The sequence below is a fragment of the Coptis chinensis genome, chromosome 6 (genome assembly GCF_015680905.1).
Source record: "Coptis chinensis isolate HL-2020 chromosome 6, ASM1568090v1, whole genome shotgun sequence".
Taxonomy (NCBI): Eukaryota; Viridiplantae; Streptophyta; class Magnoliopsida; order Ranunculales; family Ranunculaceae; genus Coptis; species Coptis chinensis.
Window position 1 is genome coordinate 33,129,913 of NC_141461.1, and position 21,286 is coordinate 33,151,198.

A 21,286-nucleotide genomic window follows, 5' to 3' on the forward strand; every position below is an offset into this window, starting at 1 on the left:
AGTGGGACTTTAAAGTCAGATTCTTGAGACTTTATCTAAACATATATATGAACATGCTGTTTATCATATATCAACAATTGAAATAGTTGTGGATCATTCCATAAATAAATATCACAGAAAACATATCCAAACACAATCAAGTACCAAGATTTCCTATGACACAACCTAGTGAACTGAAAGCGAAGTTGGATATACCTATAACGTAACCTAGCATGCACCTTCTTTTTCATCTTTAAACGAGAGGGTGTCCTAGTGAATAAGTGTGGAAAGGTGAATGGTTGTGGAAGATATGGTGGATATGGATTAGTTATAAAAGGAAAGCATGGAAAAAATGAGGATGTGGGTTTAGCACAAAACTCATTCATTGTGTAGGTAGGGACTGTCTCAATTCTGAAAATGAAGGTGTCAAATGGTTTGTCCTTCTGAAGTATTTGTTTACTAGGTGGATTTAAAAAATTATGAAGCACAGGGAGAAAAACAAAAGGATCGAAAGTGCAAAACTCGAGATTCCTTTGAAAGGGTGGAAGGAGGGGAGTCGAGGTGGATGTTGTGCAAAGTAGTTCTTGATAGGGTGAATCATCACCGCTCTAAGAAACTCATCAATTCCTCATCTAGATTGGTCATATCCACATTACTATGGTAGTCCTCTATATCTTTGAGAGAGTCATCTATCTCGTCCTCATCCATAATATGTGTATCGACTAGTGTAGGGATGAAAATGTTGGAGTTTGAACTTCCAAAGAAAAGAAATTTGGGCATATGATTATCAGGGAACGTGTTGTTGAAATAATCTCGAGCGAAGCTCTCGATCATGCTAACCTCTCCAACCATATACGAATCGGGTAAATGTGTCTTTGTTTTAAAAACATTTACTTCAACAGCAAGATGGCCAAAAGACATGGACATCGAACCATCGCGGCAATTAATGAGCGCATTGGCAATTGCTAGGAAAGGACACCCTAAGATGATCGGGACAGAGTCGTTAGTGACTTCTGTATCGAGGATGACAAAATCAGCCGGATAGTAGAAATCCTGAACTTTTATCAGTACATTTTCAACCACACCCTTAGGATACTTAATAGACCGATCAGCTAATTGCAATGTCACTTTAGTGGGTTGCATCTCGTCTAGACCTATTTGTCTATACAAATAAAACGGGAGTAAGTTAACACTAGCCCCCAGGTCTAATAACGCGGTCGTCGTATAGGAATCTCCTAAGGTGCATTGTACAGTAGGACGACCAGGGTCCTTGTACTTAACAATTCCATTATGTTCAGATAGAGTTGGGAATTGTTCTGTTAAAAAGGCGTCTTTTGGTATATTGGTCTTACGCCTAGTAGTACACAACTCCTTAAGAAACTTAGCATGGTGTGGTAGCTTTTTAATAGCTTCGAGGAAGGGAAGGTTTATAGTTAGATTCTTGAAAACGTTCCTAATCTCCTCATAATTTGTATCCCTAGTTAACATGGCTAATTTTTGTGGAAACGGTGGTTTCTCTCTATATTTAGCATATGTATCACCTGGATGTTTAACCTTGGCTTTCTGTTTCTTAGGTTGTGTTGTAACTGGTACCTCTACAGTGGTAGGCTCTTCAGTTTCTATTTCGGTATCTAGTAAAATAGCAGGTGTAGGGCTATCTTGGTGGGTAACTATAGGCATAGTTACTTTGTTATCAACCACTCTGCCAGAACGGAGAGTGGTGAGGCATTTAGCTCACCTATATTTTCATATTTATTACTAATATTATCGGTTACCTCAAAGGTTGTGTTTGTTGTTTTAGGATTAGGTATTGCGTGACCTGGAAACACACCTTTGGGTTGGGCTTTATCTTGGGCCAACTGTTGGCTTAAATTATTAAACGATTGGATTGTATAAAGTTTGTTGGTTAGATTGAGCCAAGGTTTGGAAAAGTTTTTGGCTCACTTGTATGAAGGTGTAAAGACGATCCGGTTGTGTGGGTGTAGTAGTCACGGGTGGTGTGACTGGAACTATCTCACGTGAATTATTTATGGGCGGATTTTGATAGTTATTATTTACCGGAAGGATATCTCTATTAGCATTATAATTATTATAACTACCTTGACCTTGTGCTTGACCTTGTCGAGGTTGCACTTGGTTGTTATAATTATTATAATTACCCTGACCCTGTCTATGTCGTGGTGGAGCTTGGTTATAACTGTGCGTTGGCCTAACATATTGATTATTGTACCCTGGAGGTGTGACGTGTTTTTTATTTCTCCAACCGAAGTTGGGATTTTGTCTCCAAGGGGCGTTAGGTTCACTATTAATGGAACAAGCCTGTTCATAGGCTATAGGATAGTGGGAGTCGGGATGCTCAGGACTCCAACAGAAACTACATGGATTTGAACTTACATTCATGACGGGGATAGACTTTTGTTGAACAGAAATGGCCTCTACCTTTTTAGTGAGTGATTCGATTAGAGTTTTAAGCTCGGGATCGTGTTTAATTTCAAACATACCGGCGGCCTTAACTGTATTAGAAGAACTAGCAAAGCGGTGGATATCGTCACTACCCCCCAGTTGTTATTTCGCTTAGTTTGATCCTCTAAAAATTTATAAGCCTCCGAGGCTCCTTTACTTAAGAAACTACCCCCATTCATTATGTCAAGGACTTCTTTATGGTGGTGTAGAAGTCCTTTGAAAAAGGCACGAACTAACGTGTCTTTCGCTAGGCTATGATGTGGACACTCTATAAGGAGATCGGTGAAACGATTCCAAGCCTCTGAAAATGATTCATGAGGATTTTGTCGAAAGAAATGAATCTTGGAAAGCATCTCATCCATCTTTAGGGGTGGGTAAAAATGTTCCATAAATAGCTAAACAAGTTTAGCCCACGAGTCCATGGAATTAGGCGCTTGGGCAGTTAACCAAGACGCCGCCTTATCGGCTAATGTGAAAGGGAATACCCTCAGTTTAATTTGTTTCGCACCAACCGTAGGATGGTGGAATGTTGTTAGGACTCGTTCAATCCTACGCATGTGCTGATAAGGTTTTTCATGGTCTAAACCATGAAAAACAGGTAACAAATTAAAATATTTGGGGGATTCAAAATCCCCACCGGGTCGCTAGAACGATGCAAGATTTGGGGGGTATCGCCAAGTTTTTTGTAGAAGCAGAGAGAAAGGAGTCTCTCCTTCTTGGGCATTATATCGGTGGTGTGTGTGAAATAGTAGCTAGAGGTGTAGTGGGTGGTATACTAGATAGACTTGTTTGTGATGTTGTCGCGTGTAATTACGTTCGGTGTTTTGTTCGACCATACCTTAATCTCATACAAGGCTAAGACCAAACTTAGCTAAACACGCCAACACTCCAAACAATCCCGATATACTAGTATAAACCTCTAACGAGAGATGCGAGGTGTGGAAGAAAGGAATACCTGACAAGGCCCTTTCTTCGTTTATGAATAGCATCTTGTTTACGCGTGTTCGGTGTATATAACAAGTTAGAACACGAAAAACTTGAAAAATCGAGGTTCGAATCAAACGTGTGGAAATTCGGCAAAATTCAGCTCAGGGCGCGGGTGCGCTCACTTTGGGCGCCAGTGCACTCGGTGTAAACTTCGAAGTTCTGATGTTTGAGCCGGTCACGCTTCGGTTTGGGCTGGTCGGTGGTGCTTTCCAAGAACTTTTAGCGCACATTTACATTTTGAGTGCGCCCGCGGCAATTTTTTTCGAGGAAGTTTAATGCTGAAAAAGACAACCACAGTTAGAATCGAACAAGGGTGGGTGGGTGAAATGGGACTTTAAAAAGAGTACTTATACTACGAAAACAATGCAAAAGTGAAACTAAGATGGCAGCGGCGCCATTTGATAAACATAAAAAGATTATGTTTACCTACGAAATGAACGATAAAACTCAAAACGTAAGTAAACTAAAACTTAATTAAGTGCCTAAATTTATCAAAGATTGTTCTACTCTCGATCTATTGAACAGATATAGTGGAGTAGGAAGTTCGTTCCACTCCTAGTCCTTCCGCATGCTGTGTTTTCTAGTCTAATTACTCTACTCTAAGTCTAATTAGAGATTTACGAAATAATAACTAGACTATGATGCAACTACCCACAAGATGCAACTAGTCGACTATTTAACCAACTATGGGAATACTACGTCGATTCTATGATAAGGAGTTAAAGGGGGATTGATTCCACCTTAGCTCAACTTAATCCACTAACGACGAATCGTCGTAATCCAAATTGAACTGCTTCGCAGAACAATCTGGTTATTCCTAATCCCTAATTACACCAATTTCTTTCTTTTGATAATCCGGAGTTTGACGATGACTCGTACATAAGGGATGTCCATGCGTTATTAGAGTCAGTACCACTATTTGACCCTAACGCTTCGGTGCAAACTGATTCAGAAGAGCCGGGTTAGTCCTGTCCACGTTGTTCCCAAAAAGTCCGGCATTCAAGTTGTGCAAAATGAAAGTGGTGAGTGCATCTCCACTCGCATTCCTGTGAAATGGAGAATTTGCATTAACTATCGCAAACTTAATGCCAGAACCCGTAAAGATCACTTCCCTCTCCCATTCATTGACCAGATGCTAGAACGTTTAGCCGGTCATGCTTACTACTGTTTTCTTGATGGCTATTCGGATACTTCCAAATTGTCATTGATCCCTACGATCAAGAAAAGACAACTTTCACGTGTCCCTTTGGAACCTTTGCATACGCATCGAATGCTTTTGGTCTTTGTAATGCCCCGTGCACTTTCCAACGCTGCATGCTTCACATTTTTAGTGATATAGTGGAACGTTATATGGAAGTCTTCATGGACGACTTTTCCATTTACGGAAATTCCTTTAACGACTGTTTATCCAACCTTTCCAAAGTTTTAACACGTTGCGAGGAGAAAAATCTGGTACTCAATTGGGAGAAGTGTCATTTCATGGTTACCAAAGGACTTGTTCTAGGTTATATTGTTTCAAAAGACGGGATAGAGGTTGATAAGGCTAAAATTGTTAAAATTTCTTCGCTACCCTTCCCACGCATTCGGGATATCCGTGCCTTTTAGGCCACCGGGTTTTACAGGAGATTCATTCGGGATTTTTTTAAAGTTGCTCGACCTTAACCAATCTCCCCGCTTAAGGATGCAGATTCGACTTTAATTTCAATTGCAAACAAGCTTTTGATACTCTAAAACCGCCTCGACTACCGCTCCTATTATTCAACCCCCGATTGGTCTCAACCATTCGAATCGATGTGTGACGCTTAGCGACTTTGCTATTGGTGCCGCTAGGCCAACGACGTGGACGACAAACCCGTTGTCATTTACTACACTAGTAAAACTCTTTAACGACGCCAACGTAATTATACCACAACCGAGAAAGAGTTCCTAGCTGTTGTCTATGCTTTGGATAAGTTTCACCCCTACCTAGTTGGAACATCAACCATAGTATATATGACGACCATGCCGCAATTCGGTACTTACTCGAAAAAGGACGAAAACAACGATTGTTCCGCTTAGATCCTTCTCTTACAAGAATTCACCCGGAAATCAAAGACAAGAAAGGAACGAAAATGTCGTAGCCGACCATTTATCGAGCTGGTTGGTGACATCGATAGTGATTCTCCGGGCGATCGGTGATTCCTTCCTGCATCTAATACTTGTACTATATTTTCTCATCTCCATGGTGGCGGATATCGTTAACTACCTAGTTCTTGAGGAAGTCCCCTCCTTTTTGGTCACGCCGATCATAAAAAAAGTTCTTATCCATCGTAAAATATTATTTTTGGGATGAACCCTACCTCTTTAAGTATTGTTCGACCAACTCATTCGCCGCTGCATTCCCGACCGGGAACACACCGACGATTATCCTTTTGCCATAAACAATCTTTATGGAGGTCATTTCAGTGGAAAGAAAAACTGCGGCCAAGGTGTTACAATGTGGTTTTTACTGGCCTACCCTTTTTCGCGATGCACACTAACATTGCGTAGCTTGCATTCGTTGTCAACACCTAGGTCAAATTACCAAACGAAATATGATGCCCCTACATCCTATATTGATTGTGGAAATTTTTGATGTTTGGGGCATTGATTTTATGGGACCCTTCCCTATTTCTCAAGGTTTTCTATACATTTTAGTTGTTGTAGACTATGTGTCCAAATGGATTGAGGCACTCGATGATGTCGCTCAAATGACCATAAAGACGTCGTAAGATTTGTAAAAGAAAACATTTTTCTCGCGTTTTGGTGTTCCCAAAGCTATCATCGATGATGGGGTATACATTTTGTAACAAAAATTTTGGGTTTTAATGAAGAAATATGGAGTTACTCACAAGGTTGCTACTCCATACCACCCACAAACGAAGTGGCCAAGTGGAAGTCTCCAACAGAGAGATAAAGTCTATTCGAGAAAAAACCGGCCAACCCATCAAGAAAGGATCGGTCTCCGCTTTATCGGATGCCTTGTGGGCATACCCGAACAGCATTTAAGACACCTATAGGGATGTCTCCTTACCGCATTGTTTTTGGAAAACCTTGTCATCCGCCGGTTGAACTTGAGCATCGTGCCTTTTGGGCCATCAAAAGCCTCAATTACAAATATCATCGAGGCAGGTGAGAAGTTTAAAACTATAATTAAATGAGTGGAGGAGATTCGAGTGATGCTTATGATCTCTTGAAATCCTACAAAGCTAATATGAAAAGAGTGCACGACAAGCACATTTTCGCGTAAGGATTTCAAAATTGGCCAAAAGTTTTATTGCACAACTCTAGATTACACATCTTTCCCGGTAAATTGAAAACACGATGGTCCGGTCCTTTCATTGGTCACTGTGAAACATTATGGGGCAATCTCTTTGCTTAATCCAAAAGATAACAAATAATTTCAAGTCAATGGACAACGCCTAAAACATTACCATTAATTACGCCACCGGATGTTGAAGCGGACTCTTCTTTAATCCAAGATACACCTGACTAGATGTTTCGTTTGGCGTGCTTACTTTCGATCCTGTTTCTATAGAGGGTATGCCATTTTGGTAGCCGGGCCATCTTCTATCTTATGATCTCCAAAGTTCTTTAAAGTGTGTGGTTGCAAGCGGAACCTTAGTCCACCTAAAGCTCTTTTACGAGCGGAGTATAAATGTATGATACGTAACACGAGCAAAGCGTGCTTCTCGTGTAAACGATGGGTACCTAAAATTTCACCTCCTTCCTTCTCTTCCCTTTTCTACTCTCTACCTCGCGAACTTCAGCTAATCATTTGGTGTAAGTCTCACTCATCACTTAATAGGAAATGGTCGTAGTTCTTTTTGCTCGTAAACGACGTGCGCGAAGGATGGGCTGGTGTATGCATTGCCAAACACCCTTCTGTCTAGGCCCGGACTTCCTATCCGATACTAGCCAGTTTAAGGTATACTTTTGTCTAACACCAGCTGCGCAGGATAATCTTCGTTGCCGCGCCGTTTCTCCCACAGGATGGGATTCGTCTTGAGAATCTGACGTTAAAAGACTAGATTCGTCTTGAGGATCTGACGTTAAAAGACTCACCTTGTAAATATGTTTATTTTGTTACCTTTTCCCTTTGCATTAAGTTTTGCACAAGGGATTCGTGTCAAACCTCAGAAGTTGCATACTTGGAACACAAACGGGCAATGGATTCCACCAGACCAACCCTATAATTGGTTACTTTGAGTCCCTTGGGGCGGTTTGAGGATAGCCGTATGTAAAAAGGGCAATTTTATTAGACCGTAGCGCGCACGGTACCGTCCTACCCCTAACCCCATAATACATAGAGGTAAAGCCACAGTCTGGCTGGATTGGGTTCGCTCCAGAGCCGAGATGACAGTTGTCTATGATTTAAGATGGTGACTCCCCTGGACATCCAGTGTTTTTCACGTATATCTCCCTTGTATGTAAATTAAACCCTTAAAAAAAAAAAAAAAAAAAAAAAAATTGTGACTTTCAAGAATGACTCATACAATTGGATGGAATTTTTCGTGCCGATCGTTTCGATATCTCATTTGTCCAATTCGGAGTCCAAACGAGTCATGGGTACGCATTTAGATTTTTAGGTTTAAATCAGGCTTTAGGCTTGATTTGGGCTTCGAGAAATTTTTTGGCCCAACCCAAATATCGGTTTCTCGGCCCATTTAAACCCAAACAACCCGATAACACGCGTCACTATTCCACGATTCGTCTTCCTAAAAAACCGGATCTTGCCCCCTCTCGAATCAGTCTCGCACGAGACAGGCCCACACTAAAACCAAGTCTCGCGCGAGACCCTCACAGCTCCGATCAAAATTTTCTTCCGTCAGATCATCCCAATTCTCCCCCTCATCAATAATCTATAGCCATCCTCCCTCTTAGATCAGCAATGGTTGGAAACAGACGGATTTGTGTGGAAAAAAAATTTGGGAATTTGTTTGAAAATGGGATGTTTGCTCCATTCTTTGATCACGAAATTCAGTCTAGAGGATGGGAGAGTTTGTTATATGCCAATGGAGGGCTTTATTCTAAGGATTTGGTGATGAAATTCTACGACAATGGAAGCTTTAATGGCGACCATTTTTGGGTCACCGTCGAGGGTGTGCGACACGAAGTCACACCGGTGTTGCTCTCCGGGATCACGGGCATTCCACTGATCGACCACATATCGACATTTCAAGAAGAGTCCGCGGTACCCACGGACTTACGACCTAATGCTCAACACGTTTATCGAGGGAGAGTACAACATCGACGGAAATGCGCGTATCAAGGGCCGGTTGCGACGGAACCAGCTAGCAGTAACTCAATGGCTGGGACTGAACGTCATTGGCACCTCGAAGCCTTCCGACATCAACAAGACCTTCCTCCACCTTCTTTGGATCCTCCAGGAGCGAAAGGGTAACTTCTGCATCGTTACCTTTCTTTTTGATATTATCACACATGCCACTCTTAGGTCAGCCCCCCTTGCCGTTCTAGTAACGCAAGTCATGATTAATCTGGGCTTTCTGTCTGCCACCCCTCTACTCCCTATACCACAATATGAGAATATGCTGGTGTTTAAGAAATGCATACAAGACCCTTGGGAACCCACAGCACCTAGGGCTGCCGAGCACGCTAGCGTAGGATCCTCTCACCTACCATACTTTGATGAGACTGCCATGAGTAAGATCACCCAACCCATAGAGGCCCTACGTGCGGTGATGCGGGGAATGATTGGTCCGAGAGACATGTACACTCGCCGGTATCGATGAGACGTACCTTTGGGCGAAGTTAAGGACAGATATGACCACTCGCCACGAGTCGATGATAGACAGCATGGGTGAATTCCAAAGAGAAATGAGAGCCTCCATGATCGCATTCGAGGAGACAATATGCTTACTCGCGAGAACCGGTTTCAGCCGAATGTTCATGGCGAGCCAAAGATCGATTCAGGCTCGGTGATGGATACTCTTGGTGATATCGGGGAGCGGTTAGCCTCCACGGGGAGCTCAGATCGCACGACGTCCGCAGGACTCTCGGTTCTTCTTCTGCGGCCCCGAAGATTACGCTACAAACACTGAGAATCATCAGTAGCTAGATTTATTTTTTCCGGTCTTGTATAATATTATATCAGACATTTTATTTACGTGTTTTCACTTTCTAGCTTAATAGTAGATGGTTCCTAAATAGTTTTATATTAGCTATATCTAATATTATAGTATATAGGTAGGAACATATATTGCTAATAATAAATTATATACATATATATATAAATATATTTCATATGTCATACTTAAACAACAAATTTTAACGTAACTAACACGTTCATAAACCGATAGTGGTAACGCATCAAAAAACGGTCAGAAAACGGTCATGAACCACAACTAAAAAACGGTCAGAAAACGGTCATGACCACATCTAGAAAACGGTCAGGAAACGGTCAGAAAACGGCAATTTTCTTTCTATAAATAAGTTCAACTCTTCCTCCATATTCACTCATTTCATATTCTTCCCTCTACATTTCTTATTCTAAAAAACGTTTTTAGATCACTCCAAGTTCAAGACTCATGGATGCACTACAAAAGTTTGAGCAGCAGCAGCTTGAATATGCTACTCAAGTTTTCATGCTCGGTTGTTTTATTATAGTCATGTTGTTAATGTGGCATATAATTCTATATAATATTTAGGTTTGTAGTTAAGTCATCGTATCATTATGTTGTGTTTCCATACCATTGTACGTTCTTACATCCTATTATGATAGTATATCTACATTTTCCTTGTCCTTCTACTTACGTTTCAAAAAAAAAAAAAAAAAAAAAAAACAAACAAACAAACAAACAAAGGGGCACTCCTTGTCACATGCCCTATTCTTCTCATCCACACTTCATCCACTTTTGCGCATATCTTAGAAGATACACGTGGTCTAACTACCCTGTGACACCTCGAAACGTATCTTTTACATTTTCGGATGGGTGCCTATTTATACCAAGGATAGACACCTCAAAAATTTAACTTCCCTTTTTCCAAAATAATTTTTCACCACTCCATCTTTAATGGCCCTCACTCGAAGTTTCGTGCCTGAGCAAAATTTTATGGAAAATTTTCAAAATGGTCTTTTTCATCCTTTTTTTGACACTGAAATATTACGTCGAGGATGGTACCCTCTTTTACACCATAAGCAAACATTTTATTCAGAGAATTGGTCTTGTTATTTTATAAAAGCGGTTATTTCCAAACGGACAATTCTTTGTCCGTGCTAACGGATCTTGAGCATGAATTGACTATGGAAATCATCTCTGAGGTACTTCAAATTCCTATTACAAACCAAGGAGTACACCTTCAGGATTCACCTTTCGATAATATCCGGCATCTGATGTTTGCAACTATCCTTCACGGCGAATACAACCGGAAAAACCGTATTGTTTATCAGCGATCTTTACAAAAGAACCAATTATCTGTGATCCAATGGGTAGCTCATAATGTCCTAGGCACATCTAAGACTTCCGAAATAACCAAACCACTCCTCCATTTACTCTGGGTATTGCAGACTAACTGCAATGATTTTTGCATTATAAAATTTCTCTGGAATGCGATCGCACGTGCCAGGAAAAAGGCAGCCCCTTTACCAACCATTGTGACACTTATCATGATACATTGGGGTTTTTCTAGTACTTCTCCTCATACACCTATTCGAACAACTAACATTCTTACCATTCACTCAGTATGTAGGAACGGATTCTGGAACCCCGACGTTGCAAAGAACCATGTCGGTGCAGGAACCAACGAAGATTGTTCCACCGACAACATCTTTCATGAAAATGCATTATGCAACGTATTTAATCCCATGGAAGGGCTTCGCTTAATTCAACAAGGACTGATGACATTATTCAAACGTCAGAACATTATTATCACCAGCCTTCTTGAATTTCAGGACCTGAGGACAATAAACGAAGAGGAACAAGCACAATTCTTGCACAGCCACAACCAATTCTTGGCAAATCACACTCTCATAATGGAGAACCACCGAGATTTACCGCATGTAAAGCAAAATATTGCAACATCTTTCTTTTTGCGGATTGACGGCATAGAAAATCTTATAAACGGATCCCTCCCACAAAAGGATCCTCGCCGTTACTTGGGCCAATAAAACCATTTAAATTTTGCAATTTTATATTATTTATCATCTTCTTTCTAGTTTTTAATTTTCGTATGGTAATTTGTTTTTACTTAATTATTCTCATCATGCTCTAATATTTGTTTATCCTTGTCTAAACAGGTCACATTTTTTTCACACAATGGAAGCTCCAAAGATGATTCCAGAACAATCTTTCCATTCTTTGCTGAATTCTCCAGCATATGGACATCTTTTCAGAGACTACATCACTCAAGTTGGATGGAACTCTCTCATTCTACACCCGGAGCAGACATACTCCCCCGGTTTGGCAACTTATTTTTATAATCACATGAAAGATCTACCAGCTGTCCAGGGTTTCCCTTTGAATGGGTTTACACTACGTATTGGTAACACCCGACACGCCTTTTATGAGCCAACAGTGGCTATGGCTCTAGACCTTCCTCCTCTTCAGCCAGATCTCCCCATCCAATACATGATAGAGAATGACCTTAATGACTACTCTAGGGAAGATTTTGCTGCCCGCTATGGCGATGGCCTTGCCCACGTCAAAGAACGTGCCGAAGCTGGCCGATGGCTATAATTCACTATTCCACTAGCCAAGATTATGACCATGAATGTTGGAACTGCCATGTTATTTATTCTTCGAACATCATGGGAGATTGGCATTTTCCACGGCATCAAAGGCAACGTGTAAGACATTCCATGCATTGGCCCAAGAACGTACCACCTTCGACATTCTGAAACTAGTAATTGAGAATCTTAAGAAGGCTCGGTCTTTTTCGGCAAGACTATATCACCCCGCCGATTCATAAAGATGCGAATAGTGAGGACGTACTTCCCTCGAAGTTTGCAGCCACCTTTCAAAGGCGGGTAAAGGTCGAACTCTATGTGTCCAACAAACAAGATAATTCATTCCTTGCGATTTGGGACATGGACACATACGCAAGGTATCTTAAGAAAGTTCGTTCTTTTCCCTAATGATGATAAAATGATAGCTCATCTAGACAATGCAAAGAAAAGGAAGTGGAGTGAAGTCCGGAGAGCTATGATAGATTGGCGGGATCTTGAAGGAATGGCATTTCTATAGGGACGAGGCAAGGAAGGACTATCCCCCAGTTCAAGGTTGGGGCTATGTGAGTTGATGCATGTACATATTTGTTTTATGTTTTGATGTGAAATAAATAAATGACCTAACAGGTGTGCTACTCTAACAAAGGTGTGCTTCTACTTTTATGATGTATAATATATAGTGTGTTACAATAAATTTCGTGGAAGATGTCACTTTATTTTTGCTCAAAGCCTCACCGGGTATACTCTTTCTTCCTCTTAACACTTTGAGGACACGGTGTCGAACTGTTTGGGGTGGTGAGAACCTTTTGCAAAAATTAGGCATGCATAGTTGTATATAGTTTACTTAATGTCTAAATAAACGATTTAGTGACAAATTCTCGTTTCCCTTTCTATGATGAAAAATATTTAGAAATCTCCCCTAGCATCGAGGCGAGGATTTGTCCTTAGAAACTTAATTTAATCATTATGCAATAGTTTTTACATCTTTTCATGAGCATTCATGCACTGACTATCATTAAATATACACAGCAGTAAGTTTCTGGGACCCACGGTTAGACAACTTAGTTTCCATATCCTGTAAGAATCTAACCAAAAGCCTCAAAATGTATGATATATGAGTAATGACACAGAGGAGTAGTTCTTCCGAATAGAGAAGTTCACACGTCTACTTACTTGATCACTACCCAAATCCTAGGCGAGAATTTAGGCCTTCTTTGGATCGATATAGCCAACAATTTCGACTTTTGTAAAAATTTTTTTACCGCTAGTCGCCCCACTGAACCTTTCATTAATCCTTTCTACTTCACAAAAAAATCATTACCCATCTAGTAACCACAATTAAATAAGCCTACCTAGATGATGAGTATGAGAAATAGGATGAAGTGCAGAAAAATGAAGAGAAAAACTTTGTCACAAATCAAAATCAGTTACCTGTGCCAGAAGAAAAGAAAAAGAAAATAGAAATATGTTTCCAAAAATCAAAAGAAATATCAAGGTTAGAATTCCCCCCAAAGATCAAATCAAAAGGGAATACAAAAGCTTGAAAAATCCAAGTGTGGAAACCATGTTAAAAGCAGGATGGAAAATAAGGATTCTCTAGTATAAATATCTCGAAGACCTTATTCTCTCATACTTATCGTTTTTTTTGAATTTTCCATTCCATTTTCTTCTACACTACCACCTAAGCCCCATAACACCTAATAAAACCTCTAGCTCAATTAGGGATAGGATAGTGTGATAATAAGTAGTAGTTGTGACTTCTCGAACCCGGCTCCTCCTCGACTATCATTGAGTATGTGAGGAAACGCGTGTGCCCACCGCGACACCGGAGATAGCAAAGCTTGAGTGGAAAAATAAGAGAGAAATTGTGTTTTGACACATACACGTGAGAACCTACTTAAGGGCGTTATCCAAAGGATCCGAAAACGGCCCCGCTTTCGTACATTTTATTATTAGATCACTACATGCATGCTCATGCGTAGATGTTTCGATTATTGTATGTATATTAACTTGAATTTGAAAGAATAAAATCCTTATTTCCCTTGCTAGTGAGATGTCTAGATACGAGATTAATTAAGGAAACAAGCCTTTGTTATTCTTGAGTCGTTGTAGTATAAATGAAGTTTGTGAGTATCTTCTCGGAAAACTCTCACGAGGCTATAACTCGTCCCACTAGGGAATTCCTAGTGGTTCAAGCCTCTTGTTGCATACGGTTAATGCAACCGCGACTCTGCTGAAATGAGATTTAGCTTAGACAACACATTTTTGATCACTTATCGTTTTAATGTCTCTTCTTTGCTTGAGGACAAGCAAAGTGCTGTTAAGGGGGTGGTGTGATAAGCACCCAAAACTGTAATATTAAACCCCGAGAGACATAGCATTTTGGTCGATTATGTGTTTAATAATCATGTAATAATTATATTTTCGTACTTTTGTAGGTTTCCGCAATTAAAATGAATATAGTGATAAAACATGCATCGAAGTACAGGAATACGGGAATATTTGGAGTTTCCCAGTCGACCCCGTGAAGCCAAAGTTTCCAAAAGAACAGAACCAGTGCGGAACAAGCCCACATATGAAGAAGCAGCAAATTTCCGAAGCTCAAATCGGATAAATCTAGATGCCGACGTTGGCTAGTGAAGCTGCCAAGTACAGGAATACGGGAATATTTGGAATTCCCACTCAATCCCCGTGAAGCCCAACAAAGCCTGACTAGAGCCGAAGTTCCCAAAAGAACAGAACCAGTGCAGAACAGGCCCACATATAAAGAAGCAGGAAACTTCCGAAGCTCAAATCGGATAAATCTAGGTGCCGATGTTGGCTAGTGAAGCTACCAAGTACAAGAATAAGGGAATATTTGGAATTCCCACTCAATCCCCGTGAAGCCCAACAAAGCCTGACTAGAGCCGAAGTTTCCAAAAGAACGTAACCGGTCACGGGGATCGGCCTACATATAAAGAGGCAGGAAACTTTCGAAGCTCAAATCGGATAAATCTAGGTGCCGACGTTGGCTAGTGAAGCTACCATAGCGACCTGGGCGACAAACTCTGCGCAAGGACAAAAAGTCGTAAAAACGCCAAAATCGGCGCCGCCACTGGACACACTAAGTGGACACACCCTGCGGGCCCAGAAGGCATGATGAGTCAGCATAGGCAGGTGGCAAATGATGGTTTCAAATTGATACCACCTGGCAAGAAAGAAGACACGTACCAATTCAAACCAGGTGGTTTGAATTGAAATTAGCTAACAAACGAAACTTAAAACAGCTAAAAGACGAAAAGATAAACATATCAAAACAAAACTTTGATTCTCAAAGTTTTGAACAAATAAATCAGCTACCGGCCAAAAGCAAATTAAAATCATTCACGGATGGTCATCCTATGATGCCTATAAATATGAAGGGGTCGCCTTCATTATGAGGCCTTCAGCATATTAATGCTTTAGCTACATTTAGTTTTCTTTCTTCAGTACTTACCTTCCGCCATTTTTATTTCAGCAGCTTAATACAGTAAGTTATTTTACCCTTAATAACAGTGATTTCTTTTCTTGTTTAATTTCGTCCTGCATTTATTTACTTAATGTATCACGACAAGTTTTATTATTCCTTCTATGATGATGAGCTAACCCCTCGTGGGGAGGGTTATATCTTTCTTCGTGAAAACCGGATTGACTTCGTTAATATTCTAGAATCACTACTTAGGAATTAGGCATAGAATTAACATCAGGTCCCAAAATGACCGAGGGCGTACAAAGTTAGATGCGATGCTCGAGAAACAGATCTGTAATCCAAAATGTCTCGCGTACGACTCTTTGGTGTCAGACAACTCTCCAATTCGTCCTGCTGATGTGAACTTGTGCCAGGAGCTGAAATAATATACCAGAGATGAGGTATTATCGAAACTCCTTATGCTAGTGAAATGCGACCTAGAGATGTGGGAATGCACTAGGGATCAATACTCGACGTCGTCTCCGAAACGAGACGAATTAGAGATGTAGTGATTTAGTAATAAAAACTGTTAAAAAATTATCCTTGCATGAGCATGATTAACTCTCTCCCTGTTTCTCTATATTTTGTTTACCTACATATAATCGCCGTAGTAATTTATTTTATTTGCATTACCGTTATTTTAATTAAAAACCAACTAAAAAGAAACCTAAAAATCCTACTCACTTAAAGTTGTAATTTCCAGTTGTGAACCTATCCGAGCCCTAAGGTTTGGACGATCCCTTACTCGACCTATCCTACCAAACCCACGTGAGTAAGGTAACTTGACTAAAACGTACGACTATACGGACATTGGAATTTGGACTTTGGACTTTGGACTGTGGACTTCGGACTTTGGACTGTGGACCTCGGACTTAAGAAAATAAGTAACTGAAAACCAATAAACGTGTGTAAAGAGCGTTTCTATCATGGGGAGTGAAATTGGTGGTGGTTGTTTCGGTGGTGGTGTGGGCTATTGGGGGAAGAAGAAGGAGATAGAAGACGACTTTAAGTGGGCCGGACTTTAGTTTCTTTTAGTTGGGCTTTGGGGTTTGAGTGTTATAAAGTTTGGGCTGGTTTGACTACTTATTATAAGTAGGCTTTAGATAACTTTTGGGCTTAGGCCTTTGTTTTGGTTAGTTTTAATTTTATATGGGTTAGTACTTCGTATGGGCCAATTATGTTTTGGATCCCTTTACTTAGTTTGATAGGACAGATGTACGGGCCTTTCTTTGAACTGGTTTAGTTTGTATAGTCTGAGTCTCTATTAAGTTATTGGGCCGGTTCTTGATCAAGTTAATTCTTTTGCAGTTAGAGGCTGGTTTCTTATTTTTAGTTAAGTAGGGACCAGGTTAGGTATGGTAATACATTAAGTGTGCAAATAGTGCTATTGTTGTATTAATGATACAGAGCAAAATGAGCCACTTATAAATTGGACCATATGTACTACTGTTGATTTATTATGTATAGCTACATGTGCAAGCTTTATACAATAACTATATGGATGCACGCACGTTGTGCGTTTTGCTTAAAACCTAAGGGCAATGTTGTCAATTTACTAAACAACTAGGGGGTAAAATAGTCAAAACAAAAGCATGGACAAAGAGATTGAGTATACATAAAAGAACAATATTTCAAGATTGCGGGACTGTAGCAGAGGGTCGCAGACGTTAAAGTATTTTAGATATTTCTAATAAAGACAAGAGATCATAAGTGGAAATTTCTTGACTATGATGCATGTATATGTCTTTCCCTATTCTATGATTTAATACAAAGTTGTGCTATCTTGTTTGACTTGGCACTAATGGACTTTGACTTTGACTATGTGGCTGTTAAGAGCTACGTAAGGCTTGATTCCAATCTTGAAAGATTTGGGTACGTAGGTAGCTTTGAGTAAATGTGTAGTCACTATATTATATATTGTATATTAGTTTTTGAGATAACTATATGTATATAATGTTAGTATTTAATTGTGTACGTGATTGTGGCTATTTGAATTGTATTTGATTGATGACCATTCGTATTCTGTTCAATGATATTTAAATGCACGATTCATTTGCATTGATGCGTGAAAATAACTTTCTGCACGTGTGATCAATTGTTGTGTATGATTAATGCTAGTACAATGATAAGTGAGTTGAGAATAATATTTTCAACGAGTCGACCACACCTTTAGAACTCTCCACGCCTCAGGATTTGGTAATGATATATTATGACTTGAGATGTCATGTGATAGGAAGGTATTCATTGAATGTACCATGAATGACCTGTTAGTGTTATGATGGGTATTCCTTGAATGTGGCAGGAATGACCCAAGGTAATCAATGAATGTGCCATGAATGACCTGTTAGTATATGATGGGTATTCCTTGAATATGGCGGGAATGACCCAATGTATTCATTGAATGTGCCATGAATGACCTAAGATATTGAATGCCCATAAGAGGTTGTGATTATGCAAATGGAAAGCCCAGAGATGGCTGTGACTCACAAGTTACGGGTTTGCAAGATATAAATATGTTCCTGGAGGCGATATCCCCGCTTGGGACGTATGTCTTGTAGTGGTACTCTGTGTGAGAAAGGCACACGGGTTTGTGTGATTTGGCAAATGTGTGAAGTGTAAATCGTGGAGTAGGAACTAAATGTGAGGTCAGCAATTAAGTGATTAATAAACAAGATACATTGTGGAATTGAATGAACAAAAAGTATGTGAATTTGTGTGATGTTATGGATGTGAATAATATTAGTGAATGCTTGTAATCTTTTATGTGATTGCCAAATGACTATAACTTGATATGTTATTACGAAAATTTTAATGACTTGTGATAGTCTGAGATCTATGGTTATACACTTAGAAACTTTATGACATAATGATGTCATGTGAATGACTACCCTTGATATAGGTATTATGATAAGTGGTATTCCCTGAATATGCGGGACGAACCAGGTTGTATCAATTAGACCTAAATGTCTTAAATGAGGTTTGATTATGAATGGAAATTTGACTGGCTGAGAGAAATCATTTTATTGTGATTTCTAACTCTGTTTTGTAGGAGGGTAGGATCTATTAATCTTTTATGCAGGGACATAAATATCCTACCCTAAGACGACGAGTTGGCTTAAAGGTAAGGTGTATCAAACTCATATTTAATTAGGTTATCATATGTGCATTTAATAAGTGGAATTTAAGTGGTATTTATGTTGTGAGTTATTTTGGAAAGTGGGAATGATGAGTACTGTTATATGAGATTTTTGGAATTGTATATTAGGGGTGAAATTTTACTTGGGAAGAAACTACATGCTGTTTTGAGAAAATGGAACTAACTTGTCTTCCAAGTTGAAATGAATGTAATAGTATATTCCTTTATTTGAAATATTGAACATGTTTTTATTTTAGTCTTACTCGCACCAACAAATTCAATTTGCTGACCCAAATTTACTTTGGTTTGCAACGTGGGTGTGTTCTTGGAAACATAGATGGTGGAGTACAGTGGATGAGGACACGTGATTTGGATTTGCTCTTGGAGTCTTCTGGTTTAAGTTTTTCTGAAGTGAACGATTTTGTTTTGAAACAGATATAATAGAGTTGGTTAGTTTCTTTATAGTTTAATAATGTGATTGAAGGATTGTTCCTTTTGGTTTTAAATTTGATCTCAGATTTTAATATCGTGGTTGATAATATGTTATTAGGGTTTCATTTCATCCTGGGTTTTCAGATAATTGAATAGGGTGACGATTGAGATAATTATATCTTGGATAATTCCCTATTTTAAATTTTCTGGAAATTTGGGGTATGGTAGTTATGTTCATGACTGAAATAGGTTGCGGTTCTTGTTTGTTAATAGAGAGGGCATCGACCTTATGTGCGAGGGATTTAGTTAGAGATATTATGTTAATGTTTGGTGGAACTTCAACTTTGTTGGTTGCGTTAACTGTTGCCGAACAAGTATTGGAACGGGAGTACTCACTACCTCCCCAGTTGTTATTTTTCTTGGATTAAGTATCTAAAAAGTTATAAGCATCTGTGATTCCTATACTTGAGAAATTTCCTCCATTCATGATGTCTAAAGTCTCCTTATGGTGTTGGGATAGGCCTTTGAAAAGGCATGAACTAGTGTGTATTTACCTAGATTATGATGGGGACATTCTACTAGAAGATCAGTGAAACGATTCCAAGCCTCAGAGAAAGATTCTTGAGGCTTTTGGGGAAAGAAGTGTATATTTTGAAGCATTTCATCAGTCTTCTGTGGTGGGTAAAATTGTTCCATAAATAATTAAACTAGTTTTTCCCATTTGTCGACAGAGTTCGGCTTTTGTGCTGTTAGCTAAGCAGCCGCTTTGTCAGTTAAGGTAAAAGGAAACACTCTAAGTTTTATTTGTTCAGGACCTACGTCAGGATGATGGAAGGTGGTTAGTACTTGTTGTATCATACGTAAGTGGTGATAGGGTTTCTCATGGTCTAACCCATGAAAAATAGGTAGTAAATTAAATATATTAGGGGCGGATTCTAAAATCTCCCGTTGTAGCTGCAAGAATTATGCAGGAGGCAGGTCCATCGTTTAAAGCCTTATAAAAATCAAAGAGGGGTCTCTCTACTATTTCTTCACCCATTGATACAGATGTAGTTGGGGTGGGTGTAGGTGGTGTGTGTGTGGTGATTGCTGAATTTCTAGATAGGCGTTAATTTTTGCGTCTACGATAAACTAGTAAGGCAGGTTTATGCGTACCAGATCTTAATCTCATGCAAGTTTTAAGTCTAATAGGCAATTCCTAATGAGCATGCAAAAATTAGCTTGATTATTACTAGAAATAGAATCCTCTTACAGTAGATTAAAGGATGTAAAGAGGTGTTACCTAGAGCGTCCTTGCTACGCGTATAAATATCATCTTCAACAGCCTTGAAGCACGTCTACGTTACTTGAACAATTTATATGAGTACTGGTCCTGGTGGATTGTGAAGTCCTGTAAAAAAAATTAACATTATTAGTTATTAAATTTTTAAGAATTAGGAAAAGGCTTTTTACTATGGGCTTCGTGTTAGGCCTGGATGTTAGGCCTATGGAGCGGGCTTTGGTAGTGGGTGGGCTTACTAACTTAACTAAGATTAATTAATTTTTTTGTATTTTTGTATCAAACCAACGGCCAGGTCACTTAGGAATAGGAATTTGAGGGTGGTTGTTTGTGCATGCACGTTTCTTAATTAGATAACCCCAAATTCCTTCAGTTTTCTAGACACCGTTTAGAATGAAGAAAAATAATTATTAAAATTTTGTAATTTTTAGCATACGAGTACTGTACTGTACTCTTGAGATAATAATGCAAATAATATTAAAAAAATTAATTAACTGTATTTAACCTACCTAGGGCGCAGGCGCGTGCGAGCTTAGTTTTAGGGCAAATTGGGCGCGATGCGCGCCTAAGCAGTAGAATGCAGGTTGCGTTCAGTGAAGGCAAAATTGAGGCGTGCGCACGCTCGTGAGTTAAAACTTGGGTTTCAAATTTGTAGGGTCAGGTCACGGGAGGGCAGGGAGTTGGTTGAACAACTCATTTGCTCTCGAACAGTAGTAGAAAAATTTGAAAAAAGTACGAACAGTGTTTTAGTGTGTGTTTTGTGAATAGTGAAAATAGTGTTTTGTAATCTAAACACGCGTAATGTAAACGAACTAGATG

General features: G+C 39.6%; 1 non-coding gene across 1 annotated transcript; it reads left to right on the forward strand.

The window, feature by feature from the left end:
* Positions 1 to 2,691: 2,691 nt before the first annotated feature.
* LOC147492634 (small nucleolar RNA R71) lies at positions 2,692 to 2,795 on the forward strand. Its single transcript, XR_015200465.1, has one exon. It is a non-coding gene; the product is annotated as a small nucleolar RNA R71 (small nucleolar RNA).
* Positions 2,796 to 21,286: the final 18,491 nt, after the last annotated feature.